The sequence below is a fragment of the Lygodium microphyllum genome, chromosome 3 (assembly GCF_053477565.2).
Source record: "Lygodium microphyllum isolate KBCC chromosome 3, Lygodium_microphyllum_v1.1.10, whole genome shotgun sequence".
Lineage (NCBI taxonomy): Eukaryota > Viridiplantae > Streptophyta > Polypodiopsida > Schizaeales > Lygodiaceae > Lygodium > Lygodium microphyllum.
Genome location: NC_141137.1, coordinates 95,718,813 through 95,739,476, shown reverse-complemented (window position 1 = coordinate 95,739,476; position 20,664 = coordinate 95,718,813). Strand labels below are relative to the sequence as shown.

The 20,664-nt window shown below is 37.6% G+C and overlaps 1 protein-coding gene across 2 annotated transcripts in view; it reads right to left on the bottom strand.

The window, feature by feature from the left end:
• Positions 1-20,664, bottom strand: part of LOC148038634 (uncharacterized) — a 145,484-nt gene that overhangs the window by 15,881 nt on the left and 108,939 nt on the right. Inside the window, exon 4 of one of the 2 annotated variants that reach the window (XR_015689881.1) lies at positions 3,525-3,659. The exons of the other annotated variant lie outside the window; for it this stretch is intronic. The gene's annotated coding sequence lies outside the window, so the exon portion shown is untranslated. The remainder of the gene's footprint in view (positions 1-3,524; positions 3,660-20,664) is intronic. 2 annotated transcript variants of the gene reach the window in all.

Here is a 20,664-nt window from a genome sequence, read left to right as displayed (position 1 = left end):
CTTGCAAATACTTGAAGATCCGCTTAACAAATTCCCAATATATGGTTCATGGCCTATGCATATACCTACTCACCTGAGATACTCCATACTATATGCCCGGGCGTGTGTTGTAAAGATAGATAAGACAGCCAATAGCTTGGCTATCAATTGCAACATCAGCCATCTCTTCACCATCATGAAGAGACAACTTTAAGCCTGGCTCCATGGGAGTGCACATAGGATTACAATCTTGCATGTTAAACCTATGTAAAATCTTGTCTACATACTGTGATTGCAACATAACGATGCCATGCTAATTTTGGATGAACTAAATCCCCAAATAGTAGCATAGGCAATCCATATCTGGACACAATGGCACACGTCATAGAGTGAAATACGCGCGTGCGCGCGGGAACGTGGGAGGACAAAACACGCCAAATCAAGGAGAAATTAAGTACAAAAAATCAATATATCGGATTAAAGCGAAAAAAAAAATGAAAAATTGGCAATTTAATAGGGGGGACAAGATGGACAACTCAAACACCACATCTGATGTTAAAAAGTATGTTCGCACGAAAAATAATCGAAAAAGGTACACAAAAGTGATCAAAATTTAATAACGGAAGATCCACCTGCCAAAACAAGGTGTAGTAAAAAGGAAAAATTGGCAATCGTATGCTTTGTCACGTGGCTGCTAGCAATCCTCCACTCAAAGAATGATAATCACCCCCTTCACTCTTAATGCGGAAAGTGGGAGCAATTGGACTATTTTTCAACCCTTTGCTGTGTTGGGATGTAAAGGTCATTTATTCACCTCCGTGTATCGTACACATGTATTATTATATTGTACATGTGAATGCACCCTTATGTGCCCTAAGTATAAATACATTTTATTCTTTGTGTACCAACACATTGTTGGTACACCCAAATCAGATCGTACTCTCTCTTTGTCGCTCTCACTCACCTGCACACTCCTCTTGCTGCAAATCTTCATGCTTCCCGATAGCTACACTCTCAATAACTGGTATCAGAGCTCAAGGGTACAAGCCAACAGTCACTGCACATAGTGCAATCGTCATTGAGACCGACAGATCAAACGGGCTGCTGAGGTGCAAGCAATAGCCGCAAGCTATAGTCGCAGCAGAGCAAGCGACTGACCAGGCAGACGAGATGGACTACACGTGACAATCAACAGACGCTTCAGGCGACATGGGCTTCAAACCTCAAACCAGTGGATGACGTGGGCTCCAAGCCAACAGGCAATGGGGTCTAATGGGGTGCTGACGGACAGGCGGCAGGATACGCGGGCTGCACGTACGTCACGTGACGGGCTGTCAAACATGACTGGCAGGTCAATCCCCCCCCCCCAATTTTTTCAAATCAAAAATTTCACCTCATTTTTACTTCTCCCCTTTCAAGCATTCACAAGCATAAGCACAAATTACAAATTCGTGCAAATCTGCTTCCGGAAATTTGGGCCTTTTCCCAGATTTGATGATGTTTATGCTTGACACTCACATTTCCTAGATTTGATGATATTTATGCTTGACGGTGACATTTGTGTCAGAAATCTATGCAAATCTGCTTCGGAAAATTTGGGCCTTTTCCCAGATTTGATGATGTTTACGCTTGACAATGACATTTGTGTCAGATATTGCAAACATTGTGCATGTTGACCTCAATTAAATTGGGGATTTTGCCAAATATGTTGGAATTTTGCTCATTCGAGTAAAATTTCTTGACATTGGACCTGGAAAAATTGGGGCTTTTCATGTATTGATGAAATTTTGTTCAGCTAGGTCAAATTGGCTGACATTTACGCACCGTTGGACCTGGAAATTTGGGATTTTATGCAGATTTTGGTAAATTTCTGCAGTATTTGCCCATGTGGTGGCTCGTTTATGTAAAAACAGCAGAGGTTTATTGCTGATTGGTCAAGAACAACAGTGTATTTGCTGGTTCAGCTTGTGCTCTTGCAGTTCAGTGCATTTACACTTGTGTTTGTGATAAAAATGGTTGCAACTTCTTCCAATTTCTAACACTAAGAGTTTGATGGAAATCAAACAGTTTGATGGTCAGGGTTTTGACCTTTGAAAAGACCATATGCAAGGCATATTGTTCTTAAAGGATTGTGAGGATGCTTTGCAAGAAGATAAACCCGCACAAATATCTAATGCAAATTGGGCCAAAGTCAACAAAAAGGTTGTGGTATAAAGATGGGTCTCACTGATGTCATTTTGACAGACATTAAGGGCTTAGATATTGGTCATGCAATATGGGAGAAGTTGAAAACTACCTATGAGATCACCACACCTGTTAATCATGTGCATTTAATGCGCAAGTTAGTGAATATGCGGTTGCATGAGTCCAAGCCTATAGCTAAGCACTTGAGTGCATTTGCTGGTATTTTAAATCAACTCAAGGATACTAATTTGGATTTTGATGATAAGTTAATGGCAATCTTTCTCATCATGACACTGTCTGATTCTTGGGAGCTTGGTAGTTTCTCTCAGTAATAATCCCAATCTCTCATATGATGGTGTGAGGGGTTCAATTTTGAATGAAGAAATTAGACGTAAGTCTAGTGGAGAAGGCAACAACCCAGCTTACAATGTTAGAGACAATGCTGAAAAGAAAAATGCAAATGCTGGACAGAGAAGCAGAAGCAAGAGCAAAGGAAAGGAAAAGAGTGATGTTACGTGCTATCATTGTGGTCAGAAGGGCCACAAGAAGCCTGATTGCAGGTGCTACAAGAAGGAACAAGAGATAAAGAAGAATGCAGGAGACAAAAAGAAGAAAGAGGATAAGACTGATGTATCTGAGGAAGCCAAAGGCAAGGAAAAGGCCAATGTGGTCTCTAGTGTAGTCATAGAGGAGCTCTTAGATGCAAAGGCTGATGTACTATGTACAGTAGATTATGATGCCCTTGTATGTCACATGCAGGATATGCAAATTACCAAGGTTGATGTGATTGATGCACTTTTCTCAGTTGATGATGGTGTCACTCAAACTTGGATTGTAGACTCGGTGCCTCTTTCCATGTAACTCCTTGTTTGGAGTGTTTTGCTATGTTCAATGCAGGCAGTTATGGAAAAGTATATCTTGGAAATAACCATGCTTGCAACATTGATAGGATAGGCACTGTACACTTGTCTTTGGATAATGGACAAGAGCTTGTGTTGAAAGATGTCAAATATGTGCCTAGCATCAAAAAGAGTTTACTATCTGCTAGACAGCTTGACTTGCATGGTTACACTACATTGTTTGGTGGTGGTTTGTGGAAATTGAAAAAGGGTTCCATGCTGATTGCAAAAGTAACCAAGAAGGGCACTTTGTATTGCCTCCACTATAAAGCTTTGAGTGGCAAGTTTCTTGCAGTTGCTGAAATTGGTTATCATTTGGAGTTGTGGCACAAGAGATTAGGCCATACGAGTCAAAAAGGACTTGATGTCCTTACCTCTTTGAAAAAGGTTGATGGAAAAGGCTCTAAACTAGATTTTTTTAATAACTGTCAGTTTGGAAAGCAAATGAAAAATTCCTCTTACTCTGGTGTCTCCCGTAAGTCCAATGTCTTGGACTTGGTGCATTCTGATGCATATAGTATGCCCGTGAAATCGTTGGGTGGTGCCACATATTTTGTCTCTTTTATTGATGATTGTTCCAAGAAGATTTGGGTTTATCTGTTGAAAAAGAAAAGTGAACTATTAACTGTCTTTAAAACTTTTCATGCATTTGTGACCACTCAAACAAGTAGAAAGCTGAAATGCTTAAGAACTGATAATAAAGATGAATTCACACCTATTGAGTTTAATTCTTTTCGTGAGTTGCATGGAATCAAGAGAGAGCTTACAACTAGCTCCTTACAGCCCTTCTTCAAATGGTGTGGCTAAAAGATACAATAGGACTTTATGTGAGAGAGTGTGGTGCATGATGTCCACTGCTAATCTCCCTCATAAATTTTGGGGAGAGGTACTTAAAACCGCAGTTCACATTTACAACCGCTCTCCAAATAGGTCCTTAAGTAATGGCATTCCTAAGGAGGTTTGGTCTGGCAAATCGGCCTCATATGACCATTTACGGATATTCGGTTGTGATGCTTTTGTACATGTTAAAGATGAGCTGAGGAGTAAACTTGACCCAAAATCCACCAAAGGCATTTTCATGGGCTATGGTGATGAGGATGAATTTGGCTATAGAGTGTGGCTACCATAGTCCAAGAAAATTTTTCGCAGCCGTAATGTTGTGTTTAATGAGGCAAAGTTGCTGAAAAGTACTTTAGCCTCTAATGAAGACATGAAAAAGGTCAAATTTCAAAATTTGCAGCTACCTATTACTTCAAATCATGAGCCTCATGATGCTGTACCACAAGCTGAAACTGATAATCAGCCGGTTATTTTTTAGCCAAATGATGGACAGCAAATAGAAGCACAAGGAGGTCATAGACAGCAAGATAGACTTGCTGATTATGAAAATGCAGGTGCTAGAAATGAAAATGGAGGTGCTGTACAGCATGAACAGCATGCTGAAAATGGCTTACAGCAACCAATAAATGCTACAAATAATATGCCTCCAAATGTAGACCCGATTCCTGAGAATGTAGATCATTGGGTACGCAGATCTACACGCTTAAGAAGGCAGCCACATAGGTATGACCCCTCTTTGCACTATGTAATGCTTACAGATGAGGGTGAGCCCCTTACATATAATGAGGCCAAGTCATGCAAATTCAGCAGTAAGTGGGAGCTAGCTATGCAGGAAGATATTAAATCTTTGTATGCTAATGATACTTGGGATCTTGTGTCATTGCCCAAAGGAAGAAAATCTCTTCCAAACAAATGGGTTTACAAAGTAGTACAAGGCAAGGCTGGTTGCCAAAGGGTATGCACAGAAGGAAGGGATTAACTTCCAAGAGGTCTTCTCACATGTTGTGAAGATGACCACTCTATGTACGCTTTTTGCTCTCACTGCTGTATTGGATTTACATCTGTACCAAATGGATGTGAAAACAACTTTTCTGCATGGTGACATTGATGAGGAGATCTACAAGAAACAACCCGAGGGCTTTGTAGTTCTTGGAAAAGAGCAGTTGGTGTGTAAACTAAAACACAGCTTGTATGGGCTGAAGCAAGCACCACGACAGTGGTACAAAAAGTTTGACACTTTTATACTCTGTCATGGGTTTACATGCAGCCATGCAGATCATTGTTTGTGCACGAAAAAGGATATAGATGGCAACCCCATCATACTTGTTTTGTATGTGGATGATATGTTGCTAGCTGGGAAAAGAATGACTAGCTTGGATGCTCTCAAAGATCAGCTGAAATCAGCTTTCTCCATGAAAGATTTGGGAAATGCAGAGCATATAATGGGCATGAGGATTCGCAAGGATAGAACGCAGAAATTGTTGTTCTTATCTCAAGAGAAGTACATTGAAAAGGTACTTGACAGATTTAACATAGCTGCAGCTAAGCCTCTTGGGGTGCCCTATCACAAGACTGTGACAACTATTACCTTTTTGTTGATTTCTTCATTACATATTTTATTTGGTTTTTCTTTTTGGAAAGATCCCTCTTGAAATCTAAATGCCTGAGTTGCATGGCCAGTATGTGAAACGGACAGGAATGTCCAGTGAGTCAAGACTGGACAGTTAAGGTCCAGTACAAGTCTGGAAGAAACTGATGGCACTGTAGATTAACAAGCTTGGAAGAGACTTGTGAAAGTGTATATGGACAAGTGTGTTGAAGAACTAGCCTGGAAGAGACTAGTTTAAAGTGAAGATGGACAAATCTGCAAGAGATTAGTCCATATGGGGTCATCAGTGGAAATTCACTTTCAGTTGAGCTACATTACAAATTTGGATGTAGCCATAGTCTGCAAAGATGGTCAGAAGACTAGTGGGATGCAATGGAAGCAACTCAATTTAGGGAGTAGCTATTTTTGAACCCCAGAATCTGTTCGTATCATTATCTTCGTTTTTGCTCGAGGATTAATCCTCTGGTCTGCGCCGAGGTCAAATTCTGCACCGAGCATGGAGAATTTTAGATCGGAAGGCTGGAACGGGAAATATCTTCCAGTGCTGCCACTTGACACAAATGTGTGCACTTATCTCTTTTAAAGAGGGCTGGCGTGCAGTTTTTGGGAAAAAAGGGGCTCATTTGTGATGAACAGTTGCAGATGGAGAGCTCTTGAGAGCTGGCCTACCTTGTCTATGATGCACAAAAGGCTGAGCTTGCTTCCTACTCTCTCTCTCTCTCCCTGACAGTATAGTTATGCTGCAGAATCAAAGGCCTTTCTTTTGATTCAGGAACAACTGTGTGGAATATGCTGTTTTTCCATGAGGCAAGAGCCTCTTTTCGTCTACTCCCACAATAGATCATCTTGCTACCTTTTGGGGCCAAAACTAGGCCTTGCACCTATACCGGCTTTGAATGTTTTGGCAGGAAGGTTGCACCAAGCATGTCCTTTGCTTGCTTTGAGCATGATATCTCCTCTTTCCACTTCATGGCTAATTTCTCCCTCAACGCAAACATTGGTTCCAACATCTTTGGTGCATTTTTGTCGAGCAATGTGTAACAGAACAGGTCTAAACCAGGAATTACAGTGGGCTGAACAGTGCAGGGAACAATATGAGCTGAAAACAGTGTCAAAACAGGTCTGAACTAGTAATTACAGCAGGCTGAAATGGTCAATTCTGCAATCCAACCAGAAGTTTCAGACTTGGGCAGAGTTTCCCCTCCTGGTCAGCTTGTTTTGGGTCAGTAATTGTATTGTTAAGCTGCCAAATTTCACCCAGAATAGGTGAAAGACAGCCCATTGTATTTTCCCTCTTTTTAAAAATAAAGAAATATTGCAAGGGGCGCCTAACTTAGGGGCCAACAGGGTGTCTGTGTGACAACAGGAGCATTCTAGCTTCCTGTATTTCTTCTTGATTCTGTGTCTTTAAGTTCAGGTAAAGTGAGCGACTGTGAATTGGGTGAAAGCATTTATATATTTTGGTTGTACACTACCGCCCTTCCCAGTGAACAGGCCGGTTACATGCCCTTACCCCCATATCTTAAGCTTAGTAAAGCCAGCAGCCCACAAGATGACATGGAAGCCAATGCTATGAAGGGAGTCCCTTATGCATCAACTTGTGGCTCTCTTATGTATGCTATGGTCGCTACTCGTCCAAACATTGCTCATGCAGTGGGAGTTGTCAGCACGTTTATGTCAAATCCTAGCAAACCACATTGGGAGGCTATCAAGTGTATTCTTCGATATCTAAAGGGTATACAAAGAAAGTGTATTTGCTATGGGCAAGGTGGTGCACTTAGTCTGCACAGTTATTGTCATGCAGACATGGCAGGTGGCGTGGACACTCGCACGTCCACTAGCAGTCCACTAGCAGGTATGTCTTTACAGTTGCTGGTGGGGCCATTTCTTCGTGCTCCAGGGTGCAAAACATCGTAGCACTATGTACTACTAAAGCTGAATGCATATCAGCTACTAAAGCTTCTAAGGAAGCTATATGGTTAAGCAGACTTGCAAAGGATCTCGACATGTCTATGAGTGCTCTAGTGTTGGGATGTGATAGCCAAAGGGTTGTGTATCTAGCTAAGAATGCCATGTATCATTCACGCACAAAGCATATAGATGTGCGATATCACTTTATCAAACAGATTCTGGAAGATGGTCTAATCACATTGACCAAGATCAAAACACAAGACAACCCTGCAAATGTTCTCACTAAAAATCTAAGCAAGGCTCAGCATGGGCATTGCATACGACTAGTGGAAGTTGGTTAAAGGTTCACTTTGGATCTTTAAGTGGAAGGTTGTTGGGATGTAAAGGTCATTTATTCACCTCTTTGTGTCGTACACGTGTATTATTATGTTGTACATGTGAATATACCCTTATGTGCCCCAAGTATAAATACATTTTATTCTTTGTGTACCAACACATTGTTGGTACACCCAAATTAGATTGTACTCTCTCTCTGTCGCTCTCACTTACCTGCCCACTCCTGTTGCAAAACTTCACATTTCTTGATAGCTGCACTCTCAACATGCTGGCCAAATATGCATCCATTTTAGAGTACCATGCAAGAGGACCCTGTTTGAGACCATAAAGAGCCTTATGCAACTTGCAAACAATGTGCTCCCCCTTAATCACAAACCTTGGACATTTTGACACATAAACATCCTCATGTAGATCTCTATTTAGAAATGCACTCTTAATGTTCGACTGATGTACTTTCCAGCTATAATTCACCGCCATAGCAATCACACATCTCACCATAGTCATACGTGATGTAAAAGCAAAGGTTTCCTTATAATCTATGCCCATCTTCTACACATAGCCTTTCACTACCGACTATGCTTTATACCTATCAATAGTGCCGTCAACCTTGCGTTTGAGTTTAAAACCTATTTTGTGCTAATGGCCTTCTTTTCATGTGGTAAATCCACAAGATCCCATGTAGAGTTAGTCGCAATAGAGTCTAACTCTTCCTACATGGCATGCATCCAATGTACATCTTACTAAGCTTTATCCCAAAAAGTAGACTCATCGTCATTTAGCAGTGAGCTCATAAACACATGCTCATCACAATCATCTACTTCCACAAAATTAGTCAAATGTGCATTCCTTCCCAACCCCTGATGCCAGGAGGCATATTCCACGGTGGATTCCGTGAGGTTTTACGGTGGATTCCGTAAACTTAGATGATCGGGGCTCATACGCAGAGAGGATTCTTTGTGCGAGAAGTTGATGGGGACGCCTGTCCTTTTCGGGCGTTTCATTAATTTAGTGTGTACATGGGTGATTCCATAGCGGGTGATTCCGCAAAATGCATATTAAATTAATAAACGTTTATGAGTTTAGAGTGCGCACTCGTAATAAATTAAGGTTAGGATTTATTTCTAACCAGTTGATTTATTTATGTAGCTGAAGACTGCTAGGTATTCACTTTTGTCGGTTTAATTGTGTTATTTTACTAACAATTGTGAATGCTTCAGTTGATATGTAGAGATAGCAGCAGTGGCGGAGGAAAGCATTGGAGTCTAGCGGGTTTTCGACCTTTGGACTATATTTTGATAGGCGCCACGCCTATATTTTGTTATGTCTATAGAGACATCGATTATTTATTATTATTTTGTATGCGCTTATGCGCCTGGATATGTTATTTCTATTTGGACATTGAGATTGGGCGTGCCAGACACTATGGGCACCGTCCATTAGCTTTATTTTCCTATTTTTGGTAGAAAGCAAACTCAAAAGCTAAAAGCTTGTCATATTTTTGTAATTGGGCTATTTTTGAGCATAAAGATTGGAAATATACATTAAATACATGCTTTGTGAAGCGCTCACACAAGGCATGGGGGAGATTGAACCCAATTTGTCTCTTGTCTCATGTCGTGCTTGCTTTTACATGGGTTTTTGTGCTAAAAAGTAGAGTACTTTGTTCTTGGGGACCTTCCGGGATTCACCACGTGAGCTATCTGCGTCCGATCTGCGCACCAGTCTAGATCGGTGCCGGGTTATCAGAGTAAGACATACTTCTTACTCCGAAGGTTTGGACTGCCATTATATGCGGAAGTAATTTTATTGCTTTTATAAATATACAAGTTATCGAGCTTCGATGTATCGAGCTCGGCGAATGAGGTAGACCTCAGCATTTACAAAGTACCTTTCCCAAGGGAAAGTAGTACCAGTTATATCTTCCCAGTCGCGCTCGGTTGTAGTGCGAATGAGATGTATCATATGTTCTCTAATTGGGATTATCTCGTAGAAGATTTCTACATTTATTCCTTGACGTCTTACTATGATCGACCTGTTGAGTATTCTTTTGATTCGGATTAATCTTTCTGCTATTTCTTCAACTAATGGGTGTATTGTCTCCATCTGTATAAAAATTTTATGGGTTTAGGGAGAATTACCTATAACCACGCTTAATCCATTTGCACTGACCATACCCTTTTCGTTTCTCTACTTACTTCGAGCTTTTGATATAACATCTCGTTCCAAAATCCTGTTTTGAGCATAACAACGACGTATTTACCTGGCGACGCTTGCAACCGAACGACTTCTCGGTGGTCTGCGGATTAGAACCTTTCGGCGCGTTCCTGCTTCCGGATAAACTTAGACGTTGCACACCACAGCTGTACTTTGATTTCTTTACCGCACAGCGTAGAGGATTTGAGAACTCAAGGATTATATTCCAAGCAAGAGAAGTAATTTACAAGAGATAAAAGGCTTATGGGTCAGGCTTATGGATTATCGAGTTATGGTTATCTCCCTAAGGGTAAGTTAGCTCCTCATCTCAAGCTCCCGGAAGAGATGGTATGTCTCTTCTTCGTGCTTGAGGAGTGCCTTCTTTGCGAGCTCCCCGAAGAGATGGTGTTTCTCTTCTTCGTTCTTCACAAAGAGTATGCGCTCTCTCACTTCGAATGCCGAATGAGTTTGAGCTCTCTTGGTTTTATAGGTTTTGATAGTGCGGGGTGACATGGCACTTTTTAAAAGGTGATTTGATGTTTAGGTATGCGTGATGACTAGTGGCACGCAACCTTTACATTATTTCGCCGAGCTCGATACATCGAAGCTCGATAACTTGTATATTTATAAAAGCAATAAAAGTACTTCCGCGTTATAATGGCAGTCCAAACCTTCGGAGTAAGAAGTATGTCTTACTCTGATAATCCGGCACCGATCTGGTATCAGAGCAGTGTTTTAGAGAAAAGATTAAAATAATTACAGGAAAAGAATATATAACTAAAGAAACTAAGAAAAGTATAGGATATGATATCAAACTGAATACCACAATCACTTTATTTAAGGATGAAATACAAATTATAAATACGGATATAAGGTTAGAAGTTCCAGACGGATATTATGTAGAAATACATAATAGATCTAGTAATATCTTTAAAGGATTTCAAATCCAATTAGGTATAATAGACCCTGATTATACAGGACAAATAAAACTTATAGTAACTGCAAATAGAGACTACTTAACACTCAATAAAAATGATAGAATAGCACAATTGATTATAAGACAAATAAATCATGTTCAATTCATAGATCAAAACAATAACGCAATAACAATAGAATCTAGCAATGAACGATCAGAAGGATCATTAGGATCTACTGATGGATAATTTGCCAGACATAAGTCTGCAATCACAAAACATAGAACCAATAAGACTACCAACTAATAGTTATAGATTCCGAGCAGCCCAATTTGGACGATTTCAACCATTCGATCTGGTCAATGACTCAGATGTATGGGGAAATAATCAACTAAACTGGATAGCTCTATATTTACTAAAAACATTCGGAATAAATAAACCAAAAGAACAGAATAAAGAACAAGTATTAGAAAATCTTAATAATCAGATAAAAGAACTAAAAGAACAAATATCATTAATAGAAAACTCTGAGAACTTAGAACGGGAAAATACTATCGATAAAAGACTTTATAGGATAGAAAAAGCTATAGAACAATTAAGCAAACAATTAAATCCATTAGAATTAACTTCCAAAACAACTTCAGAAATTAGTAGGTCTTTAACATGACTGAAGTATTCGAAGCATATCAAACTCATAATGTGAGACGTCTTCAGGCTCGTATTTCACAAGAATACGCTGAAGCTCATCAAAATGGAAGGTTCCAACCAACCTTCAATAATATAAATAATTTAATATGGCTCCTAGCAAATCTCTCAACATTTGCTGGATATGTTAGTAAGTCCATTAGGGATTACATAGACCCCAGGACATTGAGAAACATAAAAATTGCCATAAAAGAAGACTACATACTCTATAAATTTCCATACGAACATCGTCGAACAAGAAACACGATCAAATTCAACGACCTATATACTGAATTACCAGGAGAAAATTAAATGGATTATCTCTCCAGTGACTACGAAGACGATATATCTCTTCAATTGGGGGAGATAGATATAAATGAAAAAGATAATGAAAACATAAATCCGACTATGATGAATCCAGGAAGACCAAGTACTTCCAAAGGATCAAATGACCCAATAAAAATATTAACAGAACAAATGGGAATAGAAGACGCTATTAGCGCAATAGAACAGTTAACGACAAGGTATCCTAATACCTTAGAATCAACATACACACCCAGTGCACCTCCATATGAATATAGAAGGTTAGCACCAGGATATAAAAAACAATATAATAAAATATATAAGGACCCAGCAGAGGCCTGGAAATATAGCTATGAAAATATGACTGAAATACCAAGTGGTGGAACTTGGTTAAACTTAGATTGCAAGAAAGACGTTGATAAAGCCATAGAAACTTGGGTAAAAAGCATGAATCATGCTCTATTAAACAAGAAAATAGAATTAGAAGATATCCCTTCATTCATAGTAACCTCCTTTCAAGGAAATGTTGCTAATTGGTGGGAAGAACAATCTGACGAAATAAAAAATGAAATCAAGACGGGAAATTCTTTAACAAACACAGTAACCCCTAATAATACGTCAAAAAGAATCCTAACCAGATTCGAGAATGCAATAAGAAAAGAATTCCAAGGTGAAGAATGGACTACTCATAAGGAAGAAGAACAAAAAATGCAAAGAGATAATGCATATAACAATATCCAAAAATTAAAATTAGTAACCATGTGTGGGTTTGAAGCCTATACATGCGCCTTCTCCAAATATTATTATGAAGGATTAGGTGATGATAGACTATCAAATGCTAAAGAAATATATTTTTCTAAACTACCATATCCTTATAACCAAAGATTAAGTCTAGGATATAAATCATGGTTAAAAGATAAAACCGACACCTTAGGTGCTCGAATTAGATACGCCAGAACTAGTATAAATAAATGGTGCATAAATGCACAACAAGAATACATAATTAGGAAACATGTCAATTATGGACTTTGCTGTCCACAAAACAGCGAAAAATTGATATTCGGAGATGTTAGAATATATAACCGGAAAAGAAAAGGAAAGTATCAATCAAAACGAAGATTCTTTCCCAAAAGAATTAACAAGAAATACATACCTAAATATAAATTTAAAAGAAGAATAATGAGAAGAAGCAAAAAGATGAAAGAACCTAAAAAATGTAAATGTTGGCTATGCCAAGAAGAAGGACATTATGCAAATGAGTGTCCTAAACGAAAGAAATCAACAAAGTATAATCAATTATATTCCTTCCATCTGGAAGAATATAATTCAGAACAGTCATCGACTGATGACGAATATTATATCATAGAATCAGATGCATCATTTGACTCTGAAAACGAATAATGGAAAATCCATTATATAAACAAGAAACGGAAAATTCGAAAGAATTTTCTCGACAATTACTTTTCGATAAAACAATATTCAAACAATTATCAAAAGATAAAATTCACGATACTACAGATCAAGCATTTAACCATACATTTTATAAACAATGGATGACTTTGTTTAAACGAGAAAATATAATATATTTCGGTCTTAAAATTAAGGAACAATCTATAGACATAGAAAATGCAACAGGTAATGTTAATTTACCTTTGCTACTCAAAAAAGATATATTAGAAAAATTAAATCATATAAAGTCTACAGATAGACACAAGATTCAATTTCTCCACCTAGGTGGAATACACATCTTGATAAAAGCACATTTTAGAGAAGGGATAGATACCCCTATAAAACTCGCTATTCTAGATAATCGAATAATAAATCGAAATGATTCGTTACTAGGAATTATGAAAGGTAATCTAGCCTATCAACAGCTAGGTTTCTATCTATTTCCTAAATATACTATTAATCTTAATGACAAAAATATACATTCAACATTAACATTGGCATACAAATTTGAAAAGTTTAATAATTTCCTTCAAGGGACTAAAGTCTTTAATATTCATTATGGAATCAGTTACGCACTAACAAATAGCGTACATTCTATAAGATATAAGGATCAAGATATAATTCATATAGATGACCTATATTCCTCTTTTGAGGAAATAGAATTACCAAACATAAATCGACCCTTAATTCAGGACGATCAAGATTGGAATCTTGATCTCAATCCAAAAGAACAATTACAACTTGTCAAAACCAAACCTCGACACATCATTGATAATGATGGCATCCTCCGGACACCATCTTTTTCACCGGGAGAGGAAAATCAGAAAAATAAGCGAATAATAAATACATCATATAATCAATATGATAATACCCATTTCAGGATAAAAGGAGAATATTTCAATGGTTACATTGGAAAATAATAAAAATATTAATAGATACAGGCTGTGCCAATAACTATATTAGGAAAAGCAATATTGGATACTTATATCCAACAGAACTATTAGCCAAACAAAGTTATAGCCATCTATGGACTAGTAAAACCTATGAAACAACTCATGCAGTCGAAGTAGAAATCAAATTAGAAAATCTAATATTCAAAATCCCCTTACTCATTGATGAAGGGATTACCGATGAACAATATCCAATAATTCTAGGAATGAAATTCCTAGAGAAAGACTGTCAAAAATACAAAATAGAAAATAGTGTAATATACTTACAAATAAATAACCAAGAAATAGTTACACAAAAATGCTAAAACTAGGAAAAACCCTAGGAGAATTGAATAACAATATATATATCAAAATAATGGTATATACTAAAGACATTAAACGGGAGTTTGATGCTTTTCTTGATAATGGATCTTTTATATCTGTATACAAACGAGAAGTCTTGCATTACCATGAATGGATCCCAGAAAATGATAAGGTAATTGGCCTAGATATGGGCGGTCACCAGACCCACTATAAATACAAGGCGATAAATGTTAAAATAGAAATAGAAAGTAAACAACTTACTATAAATGAAATATATGAAAATAACCAAACAGGAGTGGATATAATATTAGGAAACAATTTCATTAACTCTTTTGATGAGTTTCGACAAAACTCTCAATATATAACATTTATCCTAGGAAACGAAATAATCAAGACAAAACGATTAAACTATGGAATAAACAGAATCTTTCAACAAGAGAAACTAGAACACTTGGAAGAAAAATACAAAGATATAACCGCTAGCTATATGGAAAAATTTGCAAAACTTTGCAATGATAATCCATTGTACTTTTGGGAAAAACATCGTGCAATGGCAAAAATAGAATTAACAGAGGATAGAATTATAAGATGTAAACCAATTATATACTCAGAAGAAGATCGAATTGAATTCGATAAACAATTGAAAGAATTATTCGAACATGGTATTATTCAACATAGTAAAAGTCCACATTCGTCACCCGCATTTATGGTCAGAAATCACAATTTAATGGTAGTAAACTATAAGACATTAAATAAATACACAAAATTTAATGGATATTTCTTACCCAACAAATCACAATTGTTGGATAAAATAAGATATAAAAATATCTTCTCTAAGTTTGATTGTAAAAGTGGATTTTGGCAAATCAAACTAGAGCCCGATAGCATACAATATACTGCATTCAGTACCCCTCAGGGACATTATGAATGGACGATCCTAGCCTTTGGATTAAAAAATTCCCCACAAGAATTCCAGCAATGGCTAGATAAAACCTATTCAGAGATCAAGGATTTTTGTATAATATATGTTGACGATATATTAATAATGAGTAAAAATGAAAAACAACATGAACAACACTTGAAGAAATTTTTACAAATTTCTCAAGATAATGGAGTCAATCTTTCACTAAAAAAGATCGAACTCTTTAAAGAAAAAATAGAATATCTAGGACTTATCCTAGACAATAAAGGTATCGAATTACAACCTCACATAGCAGCTAAACTAGAAACATTTCCTGATCAGATCACTGATGTCAAACAACTACAGCGTTTTTTAGGATGCGCTAATTACGCAGAAATGTTTATAATAAATTTAGCAAAATATCGGAATCCATTACAAAAGTTATTAAGGAAGAATGTTCCATGGGAATGGACAGTCGAACATACAAAAGCTATACGAACTATAAAGTCATTTTCCAAAAATCTTCCTCGGCTACGTCTACCTGCCGAATCAACACTTCTTATTATTGAAACAGACGCCTCAGAAAATTTTTGGGGAGGAGTACTAAAAGAAAAAGAAGATAATCAAAAAGAAAATATGTGTCGATACACAAGTGGAACATTCTCTAAAACTGAGAAAAATTACCACATAAATGAATTAGAAGTATTGGCAATAAAAAAACGATAGAAAAGTTTAATTTCTTCTTACTTCCAAGAAAATTCATAATACGAACCGACAATACCCAGGTAAGAGGACTAATACAAAATAATCTTAAAAATCTACCTCAATATGCCAGATTAAAGAGATGGCAATTGTTTTTCTCTTATCCATATTAACAGTGCTACTAATGTGTTGGCTGATGTATTGACTAGAGAAGCAGCCGAACAATAATGGAGAAATTCGAAGGACGACTATTAAAGCTTCTTAAAGAAGTTGAAAATATAAAAACCTCACTAGAGGATATTATTATAGACTATAATAAAGTCAAGAAGGACAAGGAGCAGGAGATTGTGATACCGGTGCTCCTCGGTACGGATAACAAGCCTCGTCCGCAAGGACCAGACTATAACAAGCCTCGTCCGCAAGGACAAGACTATAAACAACCGATGACCAATCAAGTATCGGATCAACAACTGCCGACCAAACGAGTGGCAGATTATAACTCTAATGATTTAATCTCTTTTGATGACAACAGATATGAAGCCGTCAAAGTTGAAGACTTCCATAAAGAATACCAGAAGATAACCCAGCAAATCATGCTGATGAAGAAAAATGAAAACAAATGCATTAAGCTGACACAAACAGCTTATCCAAGAATAATCTGTCTACCAGAAGCCGACCCAGAATGGATAAACAAATTATTCTATTTTGGATACATCGATCAGCTCTACACCGACAACCAAGCAGAAATAAAAGAATTCCCTCATATCTTCAAATGGAGCGCCAACTTGCTTCAGTCAAAAAACTTAACCGCCAAATTAAACTTCAAATTCTTCAACGCCACACCAGAAGCCACCTGACAGCGAGGTGTACATCTTGTCATACTCAGAGAAGTGAATAGGCAAGAGTCAATTCAAATTGACAGCTCAGAAAACCCAATAAATAAAAACAGATTGGAAATCAATAATTTATATTTCAAAAGAGCACAAGGGTTAAAAATTATTCTCAAGCAATTGAAGAAAATCAAAGAAGAGAAAAAAGGGCATATAGTCAGCAAGGTTTATCATCAGGCTGACGTTACAATACTCATCCAAGACTACTCCCTAATGTCCGAAAAGGACATCAATACTATCAACACGGTGATAAAAGACATTGAACAAAATGTTGAGTCATCAGATAAATGTCGTGAAATCTTTTGTAAAGAAAATCACCCAAAAGAATGCGATAAATGTACCCATCGCATTCAACCTTTTCCAACCACAAAACCACACCCACAAAAAAGTGGTGTAATAATGTAAAGGTTGCGTGCCACTAGTCACCACGCATACCCAAACATCAAATCACCTTTTAAAAAGTGCCATGTCACCCCGCACTATCAAAACCTATAAAACCAAGAGAGCTCAAACTCATTCGGCATTCGAAGTGAGAGAGCGCATACTCTTTGTGAAGAACGAAGAAGAGAAACACCATCTCTTCGGGGAGCTCGCAAAGAAGGCACTCCTCAAGCACGAAGAAGAGACATACCATCTCTTCCGGGAGCTTGAGATGAGGAGCTAACTTACCCTTAGGGAGATAACCATAACCCGATAATCCATAAGCCTGACCCATAAGCCTTTTATCTCTTGTAAATTACTTCTCTTGCTTGGAATATAATCCTTGAGTTCTCAAATCCTCTACGCTGTGCGGTAAAGAAATCAAAGTACAGCTGTGGTGTGCAACGTCTAAGTTTATCCGGAAGCAGGAACGCGCCGAAAGGTTCTAATCCGCAGACCACCGAGAAGTCGTTCGGTTGCAAGCGTCGCCAGGTAAATACGTCGTTGTTATGCTCAAAACAAGATTTTGGAACGAGATGTTATATTAAAAGCTAGAAGTAAGTAGAGAAACGAAAAGGGTATAGTCAGTGCAAATGGATTAAGCGTGGTTATAGGTAATTCTCCCTAAACCCATAAAATTTTTATACAGATGGAGACAATACACCCATTAGTTGAAGAAATAGCAGAAAGATTAATCCGAATCAAAAGAATACTCAACAGGTCGATCATAGTAAGACGTCGAGGAATAAATGTAGAAATCTTCTACGAGATAATCCCAATTAGAGAACATATGATACATCTCATTCGCACTACAACCGAGCGCGACTGGGAAGATATAACTGGTACTACTTTCCCTTGGGAAAGGTACTTTGTAAATGCTGAGGTCTACCTCATTCGCCGAGCTCGATACATCGAAGCTCGATAAGTTGTATATTTATAAAAGCAATAAAAGTACTTCCGCGGTATACCAGATCGGTGCCGGGTTATCAGAATAGAGACAACAGAGACCGACTCTACTCTGAAGGTTTGGACTGCCAAGTTGACGGAAGCAAAATATGTTTTTATTCAGAGTCATAATGTTTACAATGCCTCGTTGTAACGGGCTTGTCTTATAAGGTAAACTTCTGCATTTACAAAGTATCTTTCCCAAGGGAAAGAAGTACCAGTTATATCCAGCCAATCTTGATCGACATGGGTTCGGATAAGATTTATCATATGTTCCCGTAAGGGAATTATCTCGTAGAAAACTTCTATGTTTATTCCCCTTCGTCTTGCGACTATGGAGCGGTTGAGAATTCGTTTTATCCAGATTAGCCTTTCGGCTATTTCCTCGACTATTGGGTGTAAATCGTCCATCTGGAAGATAGTTTTTAATAGGTTTAGGGAGAGTCACCTATAACCACACTTATCCATTTACACTGTTCATAATCTTTCCATTACTCTACTTACTTCGAGTTTTTAAATACAATCGTCGCATTCCTTTAATCCTGGTTTAAGCAAAACAACGACATATTTACCTGGCGGTACTTGCAACCGAACGATTTCTCGGTGACCTGCGGATTAGGACCTCGCGGCACGTTCCTCCTTCCCGATAAACTTAGTCGCTGCTCACCACAGTCGTACGTTAATTTCTTTACGGCACGACGTAGAGGATTATCAGAAACACAAGGAGTATATTCTTAAACAAGAGAAGTATGATACAAGAGATGAAAGACTTATGGACAGGCTTATGGATAGAGGGTTATGGTTATCTCCCTAGAGGGTAAGTTAGCTCCTCATTCTAGCTCCCCGAGAAGATGGTATTTCTCCTCTTCGTGCTTGAAGAGTGCCTTCTTTGCAAGCTCCCCGAAGAGATGGTGTTTCTCTTCTTCGTTCTTTGCAAAGAGTATGCGTTATGCTCACTTCGAATGCCGAATGAGGTCTTGGCTCTTGGTTATATAGGCTTGTGTAGTGCGTGCTGACATGGCACTTTTTAAAAGGTGATTTTGACCTTTAGGTATGCGTGGTTATAAGGGCACGCAACCTTTTTACATTATTCCACTTTTTGTGGGTACATCGCCTTTTGCGAGTGCGTTTGTGGTGTTTGAAAAAGGTAGGATTCGATGTATACATCGGTCACATCCTTTTGAGTGGTTATCCTTGCAAAAGATTTCTCGGCATTTTTCTGATGATTCGACATTTTCTTCGATGTCATTGATGACGGTGTTAATAGTGTTTATGTCCTTATCGGACATTAGGGAGAAATCTTGTATTAATATTGTGACGTCAGCTTGATGGTAGACTTTGCTGACTATGTGTCATTTCTTATCATCTCTGATCTTCTTTAATTGTTTAAGAATAATTTTTAGGCCTTGTGCTCTTTTAAAGTACAAGTTATTAATATCCAATCTATTTTTATTGATCGGATTATCTGTGCTGTCGATCTGGATAGATTCTTCCATCAACATATATTATACAGAAATCTTTAATTTCTGAATATGTCCTATCTAGCCATTGCTGAAATTCCTGTGGGGAATTTTTTAATCCAAATGCTTGAATAGTCCACTCATAGTGTCCCTGAGGGGTACTAAATGCAGTATATTGGATACTGTTAGGTTCTAGCTTAATTTGCCAGAATCCACTTTTACAATCGAATTTTGAAAAGATATTTTTATATCTTATTTTGTCTAGCAGTTGTGATTTATTGGGTAAAAAATACCCATTGAACTTTGTATATTTGTTCAAGGTTTTGTAATTGACTACCATTCGTGCTTTTCCTCGTTTCTGCTCAGAATGATTTCTGACCATGAAAGCGGGTGACAAATGTGGGCTTTTACTATGTTGTATTATCCCATGTTCCAATAATTCCTTTAATTGTTTATCAAACTCTATTCTATCCTCTTCTGAGTATATCATAGGTTTGCATCTTATGATTTGTTCTTCTGTTAATTCTATTCTTGCCATTGTACGGTGTTTATCCCAGAAGTACAATGGATTATCATTGCATAATTTTGCAAACTTTTCCATGTAACTGGCTGTTATATCTTTATATTTTTCTTCTAAGTATTCCAATGTTTCTTGTTGAAAAATCCTGTTTATCCCGTAGTTCAATCGTTTTGTTTTGATAATTTCTTTTCCTAAAATAAATGTTATATATTGTGAGTTTTGCCTAAACTCATCGAAAGAATTTATAAAGTTATTTCCTAGTATTATATCTA